Source organism: Oryctolagus cuniculus, chromosome 1 (genome assembly GCF_051225735.1).
Source record: "Oryctolagus cuniculus isolate XC-2025 breed Fujian yellow rabbit chromosome 1, ASM5122573v1, whole genome shotgun sequence".
In the NCBI taxonomy this organism is placed as follows: Eukaryota; Metazoa; Chordata; class Mammalia; order Lagomorpha; family Leporidae; genus Oryctolagus; species Oryctolagus cuniculus.
Window position 1 is genome coordinate 114,344,070 of NC_142867.1, and position 17,150 is coordinate 114,361,219.

The 17,150-nt window shown below is 43.9% G+C and overlaps 1 pseudogene; it reads right to left on the minus strand.

The window, feature by feature from the left end:
• LOC100338874 (THO complex subunit 1-like) overlaps positions 1-16,934 on the minus strand; it is a 55,990-nt pseudogene extending 39,056 nt beyond the window's left edge.
• Between the last annotated feature and the right edge of the window lie 216 nt (positions 16,935-17,150).

Genomic DNA, 17,150 nt, shown 5'->3' on the forward strand with positions numbered 1-17,150 from the left:
TCACACAATGTTATCTATTTAGTTTAATATTAGTTGAAAGAGAGGCAGAGAGAGACAGACGGAGAAAGACCGGATGCGAAGTGTTCACTAAAATCTGTAGTGATGCTTGCCTGATATTTGTGAACATGAGGCTTCATGGAGCTTGACAGCTGTGGGTTTCAAATTTTATTAAACTTCTGCCTTGTTCACAGTCTGATTTCTTTAAGGCCTTATCTAATTGCCTTGGGCCACAGGGGCTACCACCCTGGCCATGGGCAAAGATATAAATTTCACCACATAATTGAGGGAAAGTAATAAACTAATGTACAATAAATAGCAAAGGACTTTGATGATCTGTGTCCTTGAGGAAAAAGAATGGCTCATAAAAATAATTATTACATGATACATGCTTGCATTATTTATGAGGTACATGGATGCACTCCTCTCTACAAATGCTATTGGGCATTTGGATGTAATCACTGGAAATGCAGGCATTTCTAACAGTCTACATATGTGCTGATATGTCACCTCAACATCTGTCCACAGAAAAATGTGATTTTCAGCAGATTACTGAGTTCGAGGTGCTCACAACCTAAGCGTGACAGTCACCTCCTCTGGGAAGGCTTCCACAGAACTGCTGTCCATCTCATCTGTCACTCCTCCTTGTCTCCAGAGTACAGGACGTGGGGTTTTACCTGTCCAACTCCTCCTCCCTTGAGGGGAGTGATAGGGCACTAACTCACTTTTTTACCCCCAGATATTTCTTGAAGGAGTGAATGAATGAAGGGCCCACCATGCTCTCCCATACTCGTCAATCCCGGTGCCTTGCACAGAGAAAATAACACAGTAAATAATGAGCGGACAGCTACACGTGAGCCAAGAGATTCAGATCAGCTGTGTTGCATTACAAAACCTTTTGCTTGATTCTTAACACCTCCAGAGTCACTTTCACACTGCTTTTCCTACTGCAAGGGGAAAACATAGGTAAGGACCTCAAGGCACCAGGAGAATGGGTGTGAACTCCCCGGGTCCCCCTGGGGGATGAGGCACAGAGCCTGGAGCTTGGGTGTCTTTCCCCACCTAAGGCTTCCCTTGGCCTTTCTGTGTTGGAAGTCAACTGAGTGTTCACGTGTTCCAGGGCCTATGTAAATCCACATTCCAGAAACCCCAAAGCTTTTCTTCTGTTTCAGACGAAGAAGCTGAAAAAGATGGATGCATTTTTATTTTATTTTATTTTGGTAACAAGCAAAATGTTTTTTATCGATCTCCCTCCTGTAACAGCAGGTTTGTCCTGCAGACTCGTGGAATCTGTGGCCTCTCTCTCTCAACCCCTTCCCTCCAAGTTCAGAGAGAGAGTGTTTATCCTCCTCCTCTGTCTTCCTGCTCATTTATCTGATCACAGCTCTGTTCAGAAACCATCAGTTTTTCCATAGTCTTGTATTTCCTGCCTGCTATGCTTAGAATGTTATCGTGCTATTCCGATTTTGCTGTTTTCCCTCACACCATGTCCCTTTCACCGTCCATGGAGCCCCCTGACCCTCATCCCCCACCCTCACCTTCATGGTGCATAGGCCTATTAAATGGGGTCCAGTCCGACTTCTGGCACCCAATAAATCTAAATTTTCAAGCTTGGGAAGCCAGGCTCACCCACCGGCACCCAGATAAATGAGTCCTCCGTGAGAAACCTACACTGATCATTACTCAAGGCTCGGCTGCCACCCCACCACACGGCTTCCTGCCCAGGACAGTCACAGCCCTGCTCTGCTCCCTCACCCTCTGCACACAGAAATGCGCCCATGGCACGGGGACTTAAGCCTTCGTCTCCACTCTCCAATCTCCATGCAGAGGCTCGCAGAGGTGGGAGCCGGGACTCCAGCACCCAGCTGGCTCCCACGTCCTGCGCCTAGGCAGCATTTTGAAAGGAGACTTAATACCCAGCACACGCACATGCACGGCTCAGCTCGCCCACGGCCGAACAAAGAACCTCCGTGCAGAGGTTTCATTGTTTGCGACAAGCAACACCAAGGAGGGCTTCTCTCCCTAGCCAGCCAGCAGCGACGTCTTTCTGGGGGTGCTGTTTCAACACCCCAAACCCAGCTCTTCCGTCGGATTGACAGCTGTCCCCAAATGGTCCACGTCAGGGGAAAGGAGGGTTGGTGGGGTTGGGGGCATTTGAAATCAAATTAGCTTTCTGGAAAACTGGTGGGAAGCCAGGGTGGCAGCGAGGGAATGGGGGGGGGGGTGGTCAGAGTGTGACTTCTTTCAGAGCTGGGCACACCTGCAGACCCGGAGCTGCCCGGGGAGGTTGGGGACTATTTGTATTTACTTGTTTGCTATTTTGACTTGTGAAATTACCCCCTTTCACTGTGCCAGCCTTCTGCTTCTGCACAATCAAAATTAATTACAATGAATTAGAACCTTTATAAGCCACCCTTTGCCAGTACAAGGACTCCAAGACAGCCCCTCCTCTGGCCCCTTGCTGGTCCACAGCTTCAAATCCGATCAGGAAACGCTTGCAGAAGACAAATATCTGTAAAAGAAAGCACCTGTTTTTGGTTTCTATGGAATGACTCTGGGAGTTAATAGGCTGCTTCATGTGTTAGCTTGGCTAGGATACATCACCCAGTTACATACCCACACACTAATCCAGGTGTTGCTGCGATGATGTTTTGTAAATCTGGTTAACAGTTGTGTCGGGTTGACTTTAAATAGATCGCCTTCTATGATGTGGGCGGGTCCTGTGTCATCAGTTAAAGGTCGTCCGAACAAAACCAGGTTTCTCCGAGGCGAAAACATTCTGTCTGGAGACCATGCTTCCATGCTTGTTGGAGTTTCCAAGCTCTGGCTGCCCTACCAGCCCCCACAATTGTGTGAGCCAACGCCGTGACAGCACTCTATGAATCGGGTCTATTTCAGTCTCTGTCTCTCCGCATCTGCGTGTTGCAGGTAGTTTCACTGGAGAATGTCGGGTAATACAGGTATGTAGAAATCTCATGCTGAGTTCCAAAGGTTCATGGTAAAGGACTTACAGGGCAGGATGACGGTTCTTTTTTAATTTCTTTTTTTTTTTTAAATTTCTTTATTTATTTGAAAGAGTTACAGAGAGAAAGGAAGGGAGAGAGAGAGAGAGAGAGAGAGAGAGAGAGAGAGAGAGAATCTTCCATCCATTGGTTCATTCCCCAAATGACTGCAATGGCCAGGGCAGGGCCAGGTTGAAGTCAGGAGCCAGAAGCTTCATTTGGGTCTCCCAAGTGGATGACAGGGACCCGAGCACTTAGGCCATCTTCCGCTGGCTTTCCCAGGCCGCTAGCAGGGATCTGGGTTGGAATTAGAGCAGCTGGGACTTGAACCGGCATCCACGTGGGTTGCCAGCGTCACAGGCAGCAGCTTTACCCGCTACACCACAGTGTCAGCCCTGCCCTCTTCAGTTTCTAAGCACGAGACATTGTGCTTTGCGCATGGCAGGAACAGAATGTGTCCATGGAAGTGACTAGAAACCCAAAGAAGCCCCTTGCCACTTCTCAACCTCTGCCGCTGCACCTTCAACTCAGGGGAGACCGTTTGCCCCCTCCCACTGACACATGACCCATCAGCCCAACCTGGCCATCCAGCTCTCCTGAGCACCTTCCTACCCCACTGCCAAGTACTGATGTCCCCAGAGGCAGGAGATCCAGGCAGGTAACTTACCTCCTTAACGCTTGTCCCTGGAATTCTTCAGGACTGTGGGAATTGTGCCATTCTTCTCTGGCCTCTTAGGATGGTGTTCTCCTTTTCCCCTTACGCAGTGGACCCTCTGTGGGAGTTCTAGGCTCTGATACTGTGCAGCATTTATGGTTTGGGGAATTAGACCCTGTTCGGGTCCTGATTTGCATATATGCTTTGAGAACCTGTTGAAGTCATGTAAATTTTCTGAGCCTCCGTTTCCTCATTAGTAAAATAGGGATACAATGACTCAAAGGGACAATGAGGTTTACATAAAGCAAATATATAGTTATCTGTTTATGTTTCAATTAGCAACAAAACACTCTGTTTTGCATTGCTCTACCAGACTGTCCCTGCCAACCTGGAAGCAAAATAGAATAGCCCCTGTGTTTCAGTCAACCAAGCCATCCAACCAGCCTCTGTCAGGCCATGTTCTTCCATGGTTACCATCCCCTTCTTGTCTTCTTTAAAGCAAAAACTCAGAGTTGTCAATACATCCAGCTTCCAGTGTCTCTCTCCCTGAACCCATTTTTCCTCTATTTTCCTGAACCCACGGTTCTCACAGCACCACAACAATCCTGGTGGAGGTTCACGCTGCCAGAAGGTGCAGCCGATTCTCATTCATCATCCTGCTTGGTCTTGCTGCAGCGTTAGCTCCAGCTGATCTCCGCTTCACCTTGAAGCAGTTTCTTCTCGTCCCTGGGGCAGGAAGCCCCTCTTCGTTCTCACACCTCACTGATAGGTCCTCTTCCGTGTTTTCTGTGTCGCGTTTTCCTCGTCCTTGACCTCTAAATTTTGGAGTGCTCCAGGGCTCAGTTCTCAATTTCTAAGTTTGGCAGGCGGGGTTCATCTAATGGTTTCGGTACCATCCACACATTGGTAACTATTTAATTTATCCATCAGGGCCCTCTGTCCTGAAACCTAGAGTCCTGTAGCCACCTGCCTACTTCACATCTATGATTGGATTTCTAGAAGACACCTGAAATTCACCATGTCCAAAAATAAACTGATATTTCCCAGAAAACTGTTATTTTGAAGTTGTCCCTGTATCCAAAAATGGCTACTTTATTCTACAATTTACTCTAAAATCTCAGGATCAACTTTTCCACCTCTTTTGTTATCTCATCCTATTTCCAATCCAAGGGCAAATGCTGCAGGTTCTATTTTCAAAACATACCCAGGATCTGACCACTTCTTGCTATTTCCACTGCCACAAGTATCTGGTCCAAATCATCACTTTCCAGTGTGCCTCCCCACTGCCTCCCTACTTCCCTCTCTACTGTAGTGTATTCTCAACACAGTATCCTAAGTGATCCTCTGAAATCATTGGTCCTATCATGTCTTTCCTCTATTTGAAACCTTCCAGTAGTACCTCATTCCACTCAGAGTACAAAATAAAGTAGTTCGAATAGCCTAATCGACTTCCTATGAAGTTTCTAAGCTTGACTTCTACCACTTTCCTTATCTACCCTTGCGATGAACATCCAGCCTTAGTCGCAGTTTTCTTCTTGCTAGTTTTCAAACAGTGAAATGTGTGCCTACCGCGGGGCCTTTGAAGGTGGTGTTTCTTTCATGTGGAATTTTTTAAAATCCTGGATACTCACACGAATCTCTTCAGATATCCTTATGGTTCATTGTATCTCTTCAGAGAAGAGACCACGGAAATCTACACCCGACCATCCTATGCCAAAGCAGGCATTGTTCCCCATCTTTCTATAGCTTCTCTACTCACGTTTCAATTTTTATCAGACCCTGGAATATCATATGCTTTCTTGTTTGCTCATGTATTGTCTGTTACCAGAAAAGTGTAAGCTGCTTGAGAGCAGGGCTTTTCTCTTTTGTTCGTGGCTGTACTCACTAGCATTGAGTTATAGTGCTTGCCACATAACAGATTACTAATAACTATTTGTTAAATAAGAAAGGGAATGAATGAAGTGAGGTCAACAGGACAAGAGCTCATTTGCTGTAATTCCTGGCTTGGAGTCCATACTCCTGAGCACCAGGGGTGGTTTTCCTCCTAGGAGAAACCTCTTCCCTTTAGGCCTGTGCTTCTTCGTGGTAATCATCTCTGCTCCTCACCACAGTTCTTAAATAAAAGGGTGGCTTTGACAGGCCACGATCTATGATGTGGTTTGTCTGCAGTTAAGCACTTGAACTTCAAACTGCTTTGTTGCTTGCTGACCCCTTTCTTGTTGTCCCATCGGCTCCAGCTCTGCCATAGTCATCTTGGTTCTACACACCGCTGTCTGAAGAGCAGTCTCCTTGCCAGAGAGCAGGAAGTGTGAGCTGGGATACAGACGCAGGGTGGATTTAAATCTCAGACTGTCAGTTTCCTAGCTGTGAGTTATGCCGGACCCATAATGTCCTGTGGCTTGTACCTGACACACCGAAGACTCTTAGCGAATGCTGATGTTCCCGCAGCCTTCTTTGTCTTAGGTCAGCCTCCCACCTTTGCTTTCAAGCAGGGATCTACTTTCTCTGGCTTGCTCTTGCTCCATGTGAAGCTTTGGCAAAGTTCTTCTTGTTTATGCCCCACACATGCTAGGCCTGTTGAGAAAAATAAATGACTTTTCCAAAGCACCTGTATATACAAGGTCTGAAATTGAAACAAGAGAGATTTGGCAGTAGAACTAAAGTAAGTCCAAATGGCAAAAATGACTTAAAAGCTTCAAGATGGCATATTCTACACTTTGGGTCACTTATCATTATGCTTAAAGATTAGGATGAATTAAGTGTGTGGAGGATGTAAGTATACTTGTGCTTTGATTAGAAAGAGGAGAGGCTTAAGTTACTTTGATTAGGAGATGGATGATAAAGAAACCCTGTAGGAACAGTCAGCTTATCACCCACAGAGCAGTTTAGAACTTACGTACGTGACAGATGCATAGGTGTCTCCCGTAAAGCCTACTGAAAACTTAATGTAGATGGCAGTCAGGGGCAGAAGACAGAGCACTATCACCTGTGACCACGGAGGAGAATTTCATGAAGGAGCTTTTTAGAGGGCTGTTGGACAGATTATGAGAATCTGGTCAGAAGCAGCAATTGAGGGGAAGGCAAAGGTGAGAACTGTGACCATATAGGCCTGAAGGTACACAAAGAGGCTGTTCCGAGTCCTGAGAGAGGGCTGGATGAAGGAGAAGGCTGCAGTTAGCTCAGGCAACCCAAGAGCAAGTGCCCGAGAACAGTACTTCCTCCTACCTCGTGGGTTACCCTCCCATCCAGAGCTGGTGCCTACGAGGGAGCAAAGAGGCCACTGAGACCACTCACAAAGGCCACTTTCCACAGATTCAGGGCGGGTGCACATGGAAACAAAGGATTGGAAGACACCAACAGAGAATATTCAGCAGAATTCACCTTGTAATGAGAAACTTCTGTAAGTTTTCTGTAATGTTTCAGATACCTCATAATATGTACAAGAGTACTTCAGAAAGTTTGAGGAAAATATACTTAAAAGACAAGTTTATTTTGGTGCAAAATATTTTGACATCCATGCATAGTTTCTCATACTATGTATCTTCTGTGGACTTTTTGAAGATTCCCTCATATGCATGGATTTCAAAATGTTTTGCTTCAAAATAAACTTATTTTTTTAAATATTTTTTATTTGAAAGGCAGAGTTTAGAGAGAGAGAGAGAGGGAGAGGGAGGGAAAGACACACACACACAGATCCTCTATCCACTGGCTCACTCCCCAAAAGGCTACAACGGCCAGAACTGTGATGGTCTGAAGCCAGGAGCCAGAAGCTTCTCCCTAGTCTTCCATGTGGGTGGCAGGGGCCTATGCACTTGGGACATCTTCAGCTGCCTTCCCAGGTGCATTAGCAGGAAGCTGGATCAGAAGCGGAGAAGCCAGGACTTGATGTCCTTATGGAATGTTGGCATCACACGCAGCAGCTTTACCCACTACCCCATAACTGCAGTCCCCAAATAAATGTATCTTTTAATTCCCTCATCCATAAACTTTGTGAAATATCCTCACATGTATTATTTTTATTAATTGCTTTAATCTAGAGGTTATTTTTTGTGGTGCTAGGATTATGGACTCTTCCTTTTGTTGTGCTTTACTGTATTAGAAAGACTGTGCTATTCCTTAAAGGTTAATATGGGAGAGCATGATTCCATTTGTATGAAATTTGGAGCATACTAAACCAGTGAATGTGATTGAATTCAGAAGACTGATTACCTCTTGGGAGGGGGTATGTACTGATTGGGAAGGGGCACAAAGCAAGTTTTTAGAAAATACTGTGTATCCTGAGCTATGTTGTGCTTACATAGTCACCTAAACAGGTAAAATCCATGGAGCTGTACTCATATAATTTATACATGTTGTTGTATGTAAATTATATCACAACAAAGAAGGAAGAACTAGTATGGTTATGCCCATGGAAGTGTGCTATTTTTACAGTATGTGTGTCATATTTTACATGTTTATATTATCTGTAGGTGCTTTCGTATACCATATCTGCATTGTCTTATCTGTCTTCTCTAAACTTGTTACCAGCACTCAGTTTTTCAAGGAGCAAAGACAGGGGAGGGGTGCAGACTAGTCTCTGAAAAAGCTACAGACAATTACCCTCAGTTGAAAATAAACATAATAAAACTATAGAAGTCTAATTTTTGCAACTTGAGATGGTTTTTCTGCAGCTATTCACTTCTAATCACTCTCACCTAATAAATGAATAGAATACCTAATGTGATTAGACTAATTCACTATTCATCAAGAATATTAAATGAATAGAATATTTTGCATTTTTCTAGTCACACATCTTGAGTATTTACCTGATATTACAATCAGACATGTGCTAGATTTTCTCTCTGCTTCTGGGCCACAGCTCATGGGTAATTATAGTGTTTAATTAGCCCCACACAGCACTTGGCTCTCCGGTATGGATGGAAATTACAGGATGTAGAAAGAAGAAATCAAAGACTCACAAGGAAAGTAGCCCTTTGCTATATTCTTCTGGAAGTACTAGCTGGGGCCATGGGCAGCACAGGGTGAATTGTGTTATTCCACTTGAATAGAGAAGTTGCTTTTCATCATGATTTTAAAAGCACATTTTTTGAAACTCAGCTAGTGAGCATGAAACAGAAAATAGGTAGAAAATTTAATCTACTTATAAAGCACATCTTTTTCCTTTGACCATTCCTGATTGCTCCCTACATTTGGTGATGTCATAGAACCATTAGTTGTTCAGGAGCTTCCCCTAAGTAAGCTGGACAGACTGTGGTCTCAGAGAGGCCATTGAGCCAATTTACAGAGGCCCAGGCCACAGGCAACTGATTCTGAGTCCCTTTGGCCTGAAAGCACAATAAATCAGTGCACTAGCAAAATGCCTAATTTCCTAGTTAAATGCAATACTTTGAATCAATCCAATCCCATTACACAAGTATAAATGAGCATTTTCTCTGGGTAAGACATGGTGCTAAATGCTACAGATGATAGAAAAATAATGGTGCACCTTCTAAGCTTGGAAAATACAGGAGGTGGAGGGGATAACAGTCCAATGACTGCTCTATTAGTGGGGCACCTGGGAAAGTCTGAAGCAGTAGTAGTCATGCCTCATAGAGGGCATCACTTGGTTATGAGGATGGTTTCTTGAAAGATGGACAGGATTTGGGGAAATTGAGGTGAGGGCATCCGGGATGAGAGCCATAGGAACCAGGAAGTGGAAGTGAGAATCTAATCTTGGGGAAAAGTGGGTAGGGAGGCAAAATATTGTCTAGTTTCCATCCATGCCAACTCTATGAGACACAAACTTATTCTCTAGCCCTTGAGATGAAAGGACCTAAACTGCCTATTTGAATGTCTTTCTTCCATGAAAACCTTCCTCTGTCCTCACCTTGTTGTCTTATAAGTTGAATTTGTTTCAGGGTTAGAAGGTTAAACTAACTCTATTTTTTTTGCCATGGCATTTTCTACTGCAAGCTATCATGTGAAGAAAATCTGCCTTTGGATAAGCTTCACACATTGAGCAATGGATCATTGACTGTTTTTAATTATTTATTTTAATTTACAAAAATATTTTTACTTATTTATTTGCTTCACAGGCAGGGTGACACCTCCCCCCCCCCCCCAACAGATGGGGAGAGAAAGAGAGAGAGAAAGAGAAAGAGAGAGAGAGAGAGAGAGAGAGAGAGAGAGATTGATTTTTCTTTCCCCAAATGGCCACAATGGCTGGGTCTTATCCAGGCTGAAGCTAGGTGCCCAGAACACCTAAGTCTCCCAAGTGGGTGGCAGGGGCCCAAGCACTCGGGCCATCTTCTATAACTTTCCCTGATGCACTAGCAGGGAGCTGGCTTAGAAGCAAGCAGTCAGGATTCCAACTGGTGCTCTGCTATGGGATGTCAGCACCACAAGTGGTGATTGAACCCACTGTGCCACAACGCTGACCCCTCACTGAAAGTTTATGATGTTGCTGACACTACTCCTTGAAGCTCTGGGACACAGCTATGAGCTAACCAAGTCCTTTCTATTATGCAGCTTACATTAAAAATGGTTATTAGAGCCAGCGCCACGGCTCAATAGGCTAATCCTCCACCTAGCGCCGCCGCCGGCACACCAGGTTCTAGTCCCGGTCGGGGCGCCGGATTCTGTTCCGGTTGCCCCTCTTCCAGGCCAGCTCTCTGCTGTGGCCCGGGAGTGCAGTGGAGGATGGCCCAGGTGCTTGGGCCCTGCACCCCATGGGAGACCAGGAGAAGCACCTGGCTCCTGCCATCGGATCAGTGCGGTGCGCCAACCGCAGCGTGCCGGCTGTGGTGGCCATTGGAGGGTGAACCAATGGAAAAAGGAAGACCTTTCTCTCTGTCTCTCTCTCTCACTATCCACTCTGCCTGTCAAAAAAAAATGGTGATTAGAAATAAACACATACATTGAATTATTTCCTAGATCAGGAAGTGTTAGTGCCATGATGAAATGGGAGAGAGGAGAAAGGAGATACAGCATCCCCAGGATGGTGCTTTTATATGTAATATTGTCAGAGAAATTCTCTCTGATACTACTTGAGCAAAGGCAGGGAAAGAGTGGGGAAATAAACCTGGTGGGTATCTGGAAAATGACACGTAAATCCCTGGGGAAAGCAGGTGCCTGTGTGGGGGAGGAGCATTGTGGAGAGTGTTGTGGAAGGCAGAGAGAAGAACAGGGTGAGCACATGATATGGAAGGCGATGAGAGAAAGCAAGAAGGCACGTGATGAAGTAAGGACGTTGGTATTTTGTTCTGAATGAAATAGACGCTGTTGTAGACATTTTAGCAGAGGAGCGGCATCATATATTTTGTTTTAAAAGGATCACTGTAGCTGCTGTGTAGAGAACAGACTGGAATGGGGAGTGAAAGAAGGTAGTTAAGTGTGTACTATGAAAATCCAAACAAGGGATGAAGACATCTTGTTAGTACTGGAGATATGCAATTGTCAGATTCTGCATATATTTTGAAGGTAGAGTCAATGAACTTTGATAATGAATTGTATCTGGGGTAGTGAGAAACAGAGGAGTTAAAGAAGACTATAGGGGTGGGTTCTTGGCTCAGTGATTAAGGTATGACCACATCCTAGATCAGAGTGCCTGGTATGAGTCCTAGCTACTCTGTTTCTGATCCAGCTTCCACTAACGTGCATCCTGGGAGGCAGCTAATGATGGCTCAAGTGTTTGAGTGGCAGACCTGGCCTGACCCAGCCTGGGTGCTGTGTGCATCTGGGAAGTGAGCCAGTATATGGAAGATCTTTCCTTGTCTTTCTTTTTGCCTTTCAAATGCATTTAAAATAAATACAAAATTGAAAAAATATTAATTAATTAATTTGAAAGGTAGAGTGACAGAGAGAAAGATCTTTCATCTGCTGGTTAACCTTCTAAATAGCCACAATAGCCAGGACTAGACCAGACCAAAGCCAAGAGCCGAGAACTCCAATTGGGTTTCCCAACATGGGTGGCAGGGGCTCAAACACTTGATTCATTCTTTTCTGCTTTTCCAAGTGCATTAGCGGGGAGCTGGGTCAGAAATGTAACATTTGGGACTTGAATAATTGCTCCAATATTGGATGCTGTCATCCTAGACAGCAGGTTAGCCCATGGCACCACACACTGGCTCCAAATAAATAAAAAATAAAATAAAAAAAAAGGACTCCAGGATTTGGGCCTGAAAAAAGTGGTAGAATAGAGGAATTTGCTAAGATGAGGATTTGGGGAGGAGCAGTTTGGGAATCAGATTTATTTTCAGAAATGTTAAGATTGACTTTCTTATTGGACAGGAAGTGGAGATGTTGAGAAAGCAATTGGGTATGTGTGACTGGAGTTCAAAGGAGAGGACTGAGCTACAGAAATAAATTAGGAGGACATTCAAAAGAAGATTCCTGAAAGCCTGGGGTGATACGAAGTCTCTCAGGAATATTTTAGATGAAGAGGAGAGGTTGGTGTTTTGAGGAACTCCAGCACTGAGAGGCAGGAGGATGAGGAGGAGCCAGCATGGCAGCCTAAGGAGGAGCGGCCAGAGAGCCAGGAGAGATCCAAGAAAGAGAGGCATCTGAGAAGCCTAGTAAAGGGTGATGCAAGTAGGAGGGCCTGGGCATCTCAGGGGGGAACAGAATGTGTTTTGTTGTTCATATGACATCCCGACGGATGGAGTTGTCACTGTGTGGTAGGCAGAATTCTAAGATCATCCCCCAGATTTCCCAGTCCCTTGTATACACATCCTGCTCCGTGACATGCATTATGAGTTTTGCTCCAGTGAGTGGGTTATGCTGTATGGCAGCTAATCTTAAGACAGGAGATGATTCTGGTGGGCCTGGCTTAATCACATGAGTCCTTTAAGGGCAGTGAGTTTTCTCCAGTTGGTTGTGGAAGAGGAAGTCAGAGACATGTTCCAGCTGTCTGGGATAAACAAACATTCCCAGTGTGAACTGTCTTTGGGAGCCCATGGCAAGAAACTGGTCAAACTCTGGGAATTGGGAACAGTCCCTGGCCAAAACCTAGCAGGAAAGTGGGCATTTTCCATTCCATGGCCATAAGGATTTGAATTCTAACAACCAGTGAGCTTGTAGGAGGACCCAGATGAGAACTGAAGCCTGGCTGGCACCATGATTTCACCCCAATGAGACCCTAAGCAGAGAACTCAGCCATGGTATGCCCAGAGTTTTTAACTACAAAACCCGAGATACCATGTTTGCATTGTTTTAGGATGCTAATTTTGTGATGCCTTGTAACAGAAGGTGATAGAAAAGTAATACTCTGGGCAAGCCTGTGTATTTAAAACCCTCTGATAAAGAGAAAGACAGTGAAATGGGGAAGAAAGGGGACACAGGAGATGATAGGAGAAGGAGAGATGGGGGAGCGGGCAAGTATGGATAAAGAGAGAAGTGATTAAGAAATGCATCCATGTGGATATTTTCAGGGAACTGTCAATCATAAAGTGGATGACTCTCCTGATAACAGAAAGGGAGGTTAAAAAGGAAACAGTGTGCATGGCTTCAGAGTAATGCATAACCACATTGGACATCCCACCACCACGGAAGATTCATTTGGGACTTCTGCTTCTCTCTGTTCATCATAGGATCCAGAACTTTCTCTCAATAATCACTAACCTGTGTTGGATATCCAGGGACACAATTTCCATATTTGCTTTTACCGTGAACTGTGTCCACAAATTCTTAATTTTCTTGATGAACTCCCACCCTTTAACTTGTTATTGACATGGCGATCCAGAAATTCAAGTCCAAAGGGGAAAGCTGGCAGCCTACAGTGCAGCCTCAGCTTTTCTGAGCTATTTGGAATAAGTAGAGGAGGGCATAGGAGCTAAAAGATTTGGGCTTTAGTTTTGGCTGTGCCATCACTAACTGTGTGATGACAACACATTGTTGATCTTGGAGTCTCAAGTCTCATTTGTAATGTGGGCTAGATGTTTGGACTCCCTAATACAGAGGTGGTGAAGTTAAAGTGAGAAATATGGAGTCATACAAAGCATTTTGCTATTTCAGCTTTGACTGTGAACTCAGTAGCTTACAGCTTAATTCCAAATGTTCTGCATTAAAGTCTATTAACATCCCAGTCACATAGGCCCTACCCTTAAATATCACAATGTTAGGATGTTTCTCCAAGTAATTAGAGACACGAAGAATTGGGAAATGAGATTGGCTGCCACTATAGATAATATTATCATAAAGGTAAAATTCCATTGCAATGAGTATTATTACAGTATCGTGCATCTATGTTATCTTGAAAGCAGTACTTTCTCAAAACTAATTATCTAAAACAGAAAGAGCCTTATAAGATAGGACTGGGCTTCTCTTCCAGGAAAAGTGTTTGATTGTGAGCTATCTTCAGTAGACATGGGAAACTTGACTGGAGCTGTTTAGATCTCTTTTGTCCTGCCATGAAGTAAACATTAGCTCTAAGAGTTTGCTCTTTTCTTTCTTCCACTATCATAGAGGCTGAAACATTAGTTTGTCTCCCCTCCAGACCACTACCAAAATCAAGCAGTCAAGTAGAGGAAGGATGAGGTGGAGAGAAAGTCATAACACCTTCCTTTTATGGGTGGAAAACTCACCTTTGACCCTTTGAGAGCCCAGAGGAGAGAATGGACACAGCTGGACTTTCTCCCCAGCTCCTTCAGACAGGGAAAGTGGCAACATATCATCCTAACCAAACCCCACCGTATGTACACACACACACACACATACACACATACAACATGAGAGGAAGGATGAGAAAAAGAAGGGGCAAACTCAAAGTGTTTTATGTTTCTAGAACATAGCACTATTTTGAATGATTGATCATTATTTGAATTTTCAGGCAAAATGAGAATTGCATTCTATGAACATGCTTACTAGCCGAGTTCACCAGTCAAGTTCAATCATTCCAGAGATATTAATTGAGTGCCCATGACATTGGGGAGACAGTGGAGCACAATCCAGCAGTGTCTGCTCTCACAAAGTTATGTCCTGGCAGAGGAGATAGTGCAAGTGAATTAAACACACACACACACACACACACTTCAGGAGGTGGTAAGTGCTATGAAAAATACAGCAGGGTAAGCACATAGAGGTAGTGGTTGGAGGAGTAGTTGTCACAGAGGGTGGCCAGTGGGATCCCAATGATGAGAAACTTAGGAGGAGAACGAAGAAAGCGTTCAGGAATCAAGGCATGGAACAATTTTGGGGAAAACTGTTCTGTACAGAAGGAAAAGTAAATACACATTGCTTGAGATTAGAGCTCATTTGACTTTCATTCACACGTTTATTTATATACACATACATTCTCCATCATTGATTCATGTGTTCTATTCATTGTTTTCAAAAATAATTGCATAAAGCCAATTACATACTTCTAGGGAACACATTTTTGCTAAATGTGTACCTCATTTTGGTTGTGAACTGCATATTTATTAACCACCTGACATATATTAAGCACAGGAGGAAAATATAAATGAGTCAGACAAGAGTCTTACTCTTAAAAAGAGGTAAAACCAGGACTGGCCAGTTGTGGCACAACAGGTTAAGCTGCTGCCTGTGATGTTGGCATTTCATATCAGAGTGTTTGTATGAGTCCCAGTTGCTTTGCTTCCAATCCAGCTTCCTGCTAGGGAGGCAGCAGATCATGGCCCAGATACTTGGGCCCCTGCCATCCACATGGGAGACTAGGATGGAGCTCCTGACTCCTGGCTTTGGCCTGGTACACACACCACTGTGGCAGCCATTTTGGGGAGTGACCTAGTATATTAAAATCTTTGTGTCACACTGCCTTTCAAATAAATAAATAAATTTTTAAAAGGAGTATAAACTAACCTAAAGGACAGAAACATAAACAAATAAATGTAGCACTCCCTGAAGCCTAATGGTATAAAGAAAATAACCTGGGGTTTGGAGATACATCTTAGTTAGCCAACTAGGGGTATTATACCTAACTTTCTGCAAACCAATTTTTCTTCTTTGAGTCACAGAGCAGGGGGCAAGTGAGATATGCCTTGTAAAACTCTTGTGAAGGCAAATGAGCTATAGATGTATAAAGTATACCTCAACTAGGAATCATTCCACTCATGCAACTTGTCTCCCCCTCTCCTATAACAGTGGCATAGTAAAATTAACTAGTTGAACATATTATATGAATGAACAATATGTTCATAGTCCTAACACTAGGCACACGTATTATGGTTAGTTGATTCTAGGCCTATCTCCCATACTTCTTGAAGATAAGCAACATGTATCAATGAACCATTGTTTCCGCAGGGCCCAGCTCAACATCTGAGTCAAGTAGGGCAGTCAGTAAATGTTTATCATATGTACAGAATCATCAAGTGCTCAGGACAGAAGTGGTCAGTATCATTTTCTACCATAGAAAATTATGTGAAAGCATGGAAAGGTTAAGGAATTTACAGTTGATAATATAGCAATAGTCAGAGATCAGATTTTCTATACCTTATGGTCTGTTCAGGATCAGGCCCCACCTAAAATATTTCTGAATGTGCTATATTTCAGAGACCCTTATATGTATCCCTTCTATAATGTGTTTAAAGAATTAGGAAGCCATTGTAATCCATAAGTCGTACTTTGGAAATTTATATTCATTAAATAAAAGTTTAAAAAAAAAAGAATTAGGAAGTGATATACTCTTTCTCCTTAATGACAGTAGAAACATAATGTAATCCCACAGATGATTTCAACTTCTCTGAAGTGAACATAGTTATTTCATCAAGATCTCAACAACCTCGATCTCTTTATCTACCTGCTTTACTGCTTCTATGTCCCTGGCCATATCTGATACGTGACCACCTTCATCATTGCACCTCTTGTTAAGTTCCCCTGACCTGCTGTGGCGTCCACCACAACGGAGTCAGTCCGATTCTGCTCCTAGGTGGCCTAGCATCACTGGAGAGGGTCTCAAGATGCTGATGACTTGATCATCCCATATTCTGGCAGTGGCCCTTGCTGGTGATCTCGTTACTTATATTGCTCATTTTCTTGGCATTGTTGTTCCAACATCATCCAAATTTTCTCTCTGTTCTTCAAGCCACTTTTATTTTCTCCCAGACACTTGTGTCAGGAGATAATTTCATTTGCCCCTGAACTAGGAGTCTAGAAGCCAGCAGTATCCATCTCAGCACAAGTCAGATCAGAACAGTCACATGTGCTGTCTAACCCATCTGCCGACTTATATATTTCTTAGTATATGCCCCTCCCTGATACCCCTGGGCTTTCTGTGCACTGCAACTCTTCCGTTTTCTGCTGAGTGCTTCAGAAGTTGTCACGTCCTTGTCTCTGTTCCACGCCATGGTTCCAATCATCTATTGCTGCATATCAAGCCACCTTCAGTGCAACAGGTTTTAAATAACTCTATCATTTCATATCACATGTTTTGCCAGGTATTCAGTCAGGGCTTGGTGGCTTGGTATCAGTGGGGGTCACTTGGTGGTTTTCAGCCAGTGGTCTGTCTTCACTTACATGCCTGGAACTTTCATGATCACAGTTGGAAGATGGGTTCACATAGG